The following is a 6,328-nucleotide window of genomic DNA, read 5'->3' on the forward strand; positions in this document are numbered from 1 at the left end:
ATTGACACAGACAACACACACAGACACACACATTGACACACACAGACAACACACAGACACACAATGACACACACAGACACACAAACACACACATTGACACAGACACACACTGACACACACAGACACACACATTGACACACAGACACACAAACACATGCAGAGACACAAACACACACACAGACACACACACAGTATTTTACTGAACTTGAATAACTATCTCTTTTTTTCTTTATTTCTACACAGCAGGGATATAAGAATAAATATTATATTAGGCTGGTCACAGTGGCTCATGCCTTTAATCTCAGCACTTTGGGAGGCTGAGGCAGGAGGATAACTTGAGCCCAGGAGTTTAAGACCAACCCTGGCAACACAGCGAGACCCTGTCTCAAAAATAATTTTTTCTAATTTAAAAGAAAGGAGAAGTGGGGGGTGGTTCATGGATATAAAAATAATCATTTAAGTCCTGGCGAGGTGGCTCACGCCTGTAATCCCAGCACTTTGGGAGGCTGAGGCAGGCAGATCACGAGGTCAGGAGATCGAGACCATCCTGGCAAACACGGTGAAACCCCGTCTCTACTAAAAAATACAAAAAATTAGCCGGGCGTGGTGGTGGCGCCTGTAGTCCCAGCTACTCGGGAGGCTGAGGCAGGAGAATGATGTGAACCCGGGAGGCGGAGCTTGCAGTGATCAGAGATCCGGCCACTGCACTCTGACCTGGGCGACAGAATGAGACTCGTCTCAAAAAAAAAAATCATAATAATAATAATCATTTAAAAGAATGACTAAAACCTACTGTTTGCACAACAGGGTGACCAGAGTCAATAATAACTTAATTGTACATAGTAAAATAACTAAAAGAGTAGAATTGGAGGCCGGGCGCGGTGGCTCACGCCTGTAATCCCAGCACTTTGGGAGGCCGAGGCGGGTGGATCACAAGGTCAGGAGTTCAAGACCAGGCTTGCCAACATGGTGAAACCACGTCTCTACTAAAAATACAAAAATTGGCCAGGTATGGTGGTGGGCGCCTGTAATCCCAGCTACTAGGGAGGCTGAGGCAGGAGAATCACCTGAACCTGGGCGGCACATGTTGCAGTGAGCCGAGATCACCCCACTGCACTCCAGCCTGGGTGACAGAGCGAAACTCCATCTCAAAAAAAGACAGCATAATTGGATTGTTTGTAACACAAAGGATGAATGCTTGAGGGAATGGACACCGCATTCTCCATGACATGATTACTGCACTTTGCTTGCCCATATCAAAACATGTACCCCATAAATAGATACACCTACTACATATCCACAGAAATTTTGAAAATTAAAAAGATGATCCATTCAGAGGTCAAATACGAGATACATGCTGATGGGGACAAGTAATATCTCGGAGGGTTTTTGTGAGGATGAAATTAAGCAAAGGTGATGATAGATACCATTGGTTGCCTTTCCGAAATTCACTTTTCTCACCCCTTCTTTCTTGAAGGCAGAGGATCTGTCTGCTTCCCGGCGGCCACAGATGCTCAAAGAGGGGGACCTCGTTCCCCCATGCGGAGGAAATCCTGATTATTCTCAGCCATCTTGGCAATACAGTTCCTCTCACTATGACTGGCTTAGGGGTGGACATATGAGCAAATGCTGGTCAAAAACACGAGCAATCCCAGCACTTTGGGAGGCCGAGACGGGCGGATCACGAGGTCAGGAGATCGAGACCATCCTGGCTAACCCGGTGAAACCCCGTCTCTACCAAAAAATACAAAAAACTAGCTGGGCCAGGTGGCAGGCGCCTGTAGTTGCAGCTACTCGGGAGGCTGAGGCAGGAGAATAGCATAAACCCGGGAGGCAGAGCTTGCAGTGAGCTGAGATCCAGCCACTGCACTCCAGCCTGAGCAACAGAGCAAGACTCCATCTCAAAAAATAAAAAATAAAAATAAAAATAAAGAACACGAGCGGGGGTGAGCTAGGGGAATTCTTGGAAAGGTTTCATTGCTGATAAAAATGGACCAATGAAGAGATGCTTCCTGCACGTATCCTGTTGGATGAGATGCCCAGACAGAGGCAGCCACTGTGCCCTGCAGAAAATGCCAGAGCAGAGAGATGCAGAGAACCTGGCTCTTCTGGGATCCCCTTGACTACTGAAACTGAGAGCCGGCTGGGCGTGGTGGCTCACGCATGTAATCCCAGCACTTTGGGAGGCCGTGGCAAAAGGATTGCTTGAGGCCAGTAGTTCAAGACCAACCTGGCCAACATAGTGAGACCCTGTCTGTATTTTAAAAGTAAAAATGGCCGGGCACGGTGGCTCAAGCCTGTAATCCCAGCACTTTGGGAGGCCGAGACGGGCAGATCACGAGGTCAGGAGATCGAGACCATCCTGGCGAACACGGTGAAACCCCGTCTCTACTAAAAAATACAAAAAAACTAGCCTGGCGAGGTGGCGGGCGCCTGTAATCCCAGCCACTTGGGAGGCTGAGGCAGGAGAATGGCGTGAACCCGGGAGGCGGAGCTTGCAGTGAGCTGAGATCGCACCACTGCACTCCAGCCCGGGCGACAGAGCGAGACTCCGTCTCAAAAAAAAAAAAAAAAAAAGTAAAAATATAAATAAATAAAATTTAAAAAGAAATTGAGAACGCCAGGCCCAGTGGCTCATACAAGTAATCCCAGCACTTTGGGAGGCCAAGGTGGAAGTATTGCTTGAGGCCAGTAGTTCAAATCCAGTCTGGCCAATATAGTGAGACCCTGTCTCTATTTTAAAACTAAAAAGGCTGGGCACAGTGTCTCATGCCTGTAATCCTAGCACTTTGGGAGGCCAAGACAGGTGAGGTCAGGAGTTCGCGACCAGTCTAGCCAACATGGCTAAACCCCATCTCTATTAAAAATACAAAAATTAGCTGGGCGTGGTGGCACATGCCTGTAATCCCAGCTACTCAGGAGGCTGAGACAAGAGAATCACTTGAACCAGGGAGGTGGAGGTTGCAGTGAGCCAAGATCGCACCATTGCACTGCAGCCTGGGTGACAGAGTGAGACCCTGTCTCAAAAAAAAAAAAAATGAAACCGAGAACCCCAAAGCTGCCCTGCCTCAGGACTTCCCCTTATATGGAAATAATAAATATCTTTATTGTTAAACCACTTGGGTGCTTTCTAGGAGTTTCAGCCAAAAGCAGTCTCAATGGTTTCAGATATAAACCCAGCGGAAAAATAGCCGGCAGCCACAATCAACAGCTTTATTGACTTTGTCCTTCAGTGAGTATTCACGGACTGCCCCCAGTGCGCCAGGACCGGGGACTGCAGCTCATGGAAAGGGGTTTCTTTCCTAGAGGCACACTCCAGGGGCTGTAGCAAGTCCAGGAATAAGCCACCAAAACAGCTTCAGATAATGTTCAATGCTGGCAAGAAACAAAACCCAGCGGTTTGAGAGAGAGCGAGTGAGGGTTTGGGTTCTCTGGGAAGGTGACATTTAACGGAGAACTGGATGAAGACCCAACCATGGGAAGACCCAGAGAGAGTATTCCAGGCGGAGGGCATAGCACACGCAAAGGCCCTGAGGTAGGAGTGAACTTTGTGCGTCGGAGGAACTGAACCATGGAATGTAAGAGCATCACGATTGTGGCAGCAGCTTTCAAGAAAGCATCTCAAAACAAACAAAAGGTCCACAATCCCAATTTCTTGCCTCCTTTTTTTTTTTTTTAGATGCAGCCTCAAACTCCTGGGCTCAGGTAATCCTTCCTGGTAGCTGAGACAACAGGCACCTGCCACCATACCTGGCTCTGTCAGACTGTGACTGACTGGGCACTTCTTATGGGCAAGGGGGCACGCTAATCACCTTCTCAAAAAGATCACACACCAGTGGGACAAAGAGAGTCCTCTCACACCAATGAGTCTGCCGTGACACCTGAGAAAACGCTCCCAGGGAGAGGAATCCGCCTCGGTGAGGGCGCATTCCAGGGGCACAGAGCGGACCTTTTTCAAAGCCAGTGGATTGTGTTACTTCCTGCTTGAACTCTGTTGGTTTCCTGTTGCATAAACTCCAGGTCCTCCCCGGGCCGCCTTCCTCTGCCTCCCTCTCCACTCTCTGGAATGCAGCCACCCTCGCTTCCTTCAGTTTTTCCTATGGGGTCAGCCCGTGCCCACCGCAGGACCCAGCACAGGCTCTGAGCCCCGCTTCAAACGCTCTTCTTGTTTAAAAGGGCGCCGTGGAGGCTTTTTCAAGAGGCAGCTCCAGCCTCACCTCCTCATAGAGGCCTTCCTCAAACAGCCCTTCTAAAGTAACACTCTTCTCTGGCACAGTGGCTCACACCTGTAATCGCAGCACTTTGGGAGGCTGAGGCGGGCAGATCACTTAAGTTCAGGAGTTCGAGACCCGCCTGGCCAATATGGTGAAACGCCATCTCTACTACAAATACAAAAATTAGCCAGGTGCGGCGTGCACCTGTAATCCCAACTACTCAGGAGGCTGAGGCAGGAGAATCACTTGAACCCAGGAGGCAGAGGTTGCAGTGAGGCGAGGTCGCACCACTGCACTCCAGCCTGGGCGACAGAGTGGGACTCTGTCTCAAAAAAAAAAAAAAAAAAAAGAAAGAAAAAATTAACTGGGCATGATAGGTGTGTCTGTAGTTCCAGCTGCTCTGGAGGCTGAGGCGGGAGGATTGCTTGAGCCTGGGAGTTCAAGGCTGCAGTGAACCATGATTGTGCCACTGTACTCCAGTCTGGCCAACAGAGTGGCCCTGTTAATTAATTAGAGACCGTGTCTCTAATTAATTAATGCTCTTTAGTCCTGTTTTATTTTCATTGTCATCCTGTTTTATTTTCATCACACCCTGACATCGTCTCTCCTGACTTTTCACCACTTGTTTCCTCCCTGTTTCTGCAGAGAAACACCACAAGGGTGAAAACCTTACCTGGCCTCACAGCTGAATCCCCAGCACCAGCACAGGGCCCGGTGCATGCAAGGGGCATGATGGCTTGTGGAATGAATGAATGAATGAATGAATGAGGGACCTAACCCCACTGGAGGAAGTCAGGAAAGGCTTGCTGAAGAAGTGGTATCTGAAGTGGCATTGATGGGTGAGAAGGAGTTCGGCTGTTCACCCCGACTTTGGCCAATGATTAGAACTCCCTGGGGGCCAGTGCTGTGGCCTGCACTCAGCGGTCTCCCAGGGTCTGGGTCGGGCACAGGGGTTGGTGTGTGTTGAAACTCCCTGTGTGATTCTCATATGCACACTAGGCTGAGAGCCGTTCATCAGGGGTCTTGGTTCTCCAGGTGTTCTCCGGGGCAGCAGCACCAGGCCACCTGGGAATGTGATAGAAATGCAGGTTTTCAGGCCAGGTGTGGTGGCTCACGCCTGTAATTCCAGCACTTTGGGAGGCCAAGGCTGGAGGATAACTTCAGCCCAGGAGTTTGAGACCAGCCTGGGCAACATAGTGAGATACCATCTCTTCAAAAAAAAATTGTTTTAATTAGCCAGTCATGGTGGCAAGTGCCCGTAGCCCCGGCTACTCAGGAGGCTGAGGTGGGAGGATCTCTTGAGCCTGGGAGGTCAAGGCTGCAGTGAGCCATATCCACACCACTGCACTCCAGCCTGAGCAATACAGCAATAGCCTGTCTCAAAAAAAAAAAAAGAAATAAAGGAAGAAAGAAAGAGAAAGAGAAAGAAAGGAAGGGAGGGAGGGAGGGAGGGAGGGAGGGAGGGAAGGAAGGAAGGAAGGAAGGAAGGAAGGAAGGAAGGAAGGAAGGAAGGAAGGAAGGAAGTCAGGCAAGCAGATTCTGAGTCCTCACCCCAGACCTGTGACTCAGACACTGGGGAGTAAGGCCCAGGAATCTGCATTTTCACAAACCCTTCAGGGGCTTCTGACTCACTCTGGAGTGACGGGTGGAACAGAATCTTCCAGAAAGACAAATGCTTTCAGCCATGCCTGGTGTCAGAGGCAGGAGCTCCCACACTTACGGGCTGCCTGGCTCCTCACCAAGACAGGTGCTAGACTGTCTCTGAGACTATCTTTTCCCTTGAGGCAGCTGAGAGCTGGAGCAGCTTCAGATGCCTCCAGATCCGGGGACCTTGAACTTCAACTCGAACTTGGCTCTAAAGTGTCACCCTCAGCGACAGTTAACGCAGTTGTACCCTGGCTCCATGAGTGGGTGGACAGGGGGCCTTGCTCGCTCCTTCCTCCCCAACTCTGCCCCACGGGGAAGAGAGAGAGGTTTGTCAGGTGAGAAGGACTTTGTTTCAACAGTGTATTTATGAGTCCCAAGAACTGAGGATAAAGTTTCTGAAATACTAGCTGGAGGATGTTCCTCTTTGAGAAAAAGAGAACAAGAACACCTCAGTTACCCAGCTTTGT

Source organism: Piliocolobus tephrosceles, chromosome 10, assembly GCF_002776525.5.
Source record: "Piliocolobus tephrosceles isolate RC106 chromosome 10, ASM277652v3, whole genome shotgun sequence".
Classification (NCBI taxonomy): Eukaryota; Metazoa; Chordata; class Mammalia; order Primates; family Cercopithecidae; genus Piliocolobus; species Piliocolobus tephrosceles.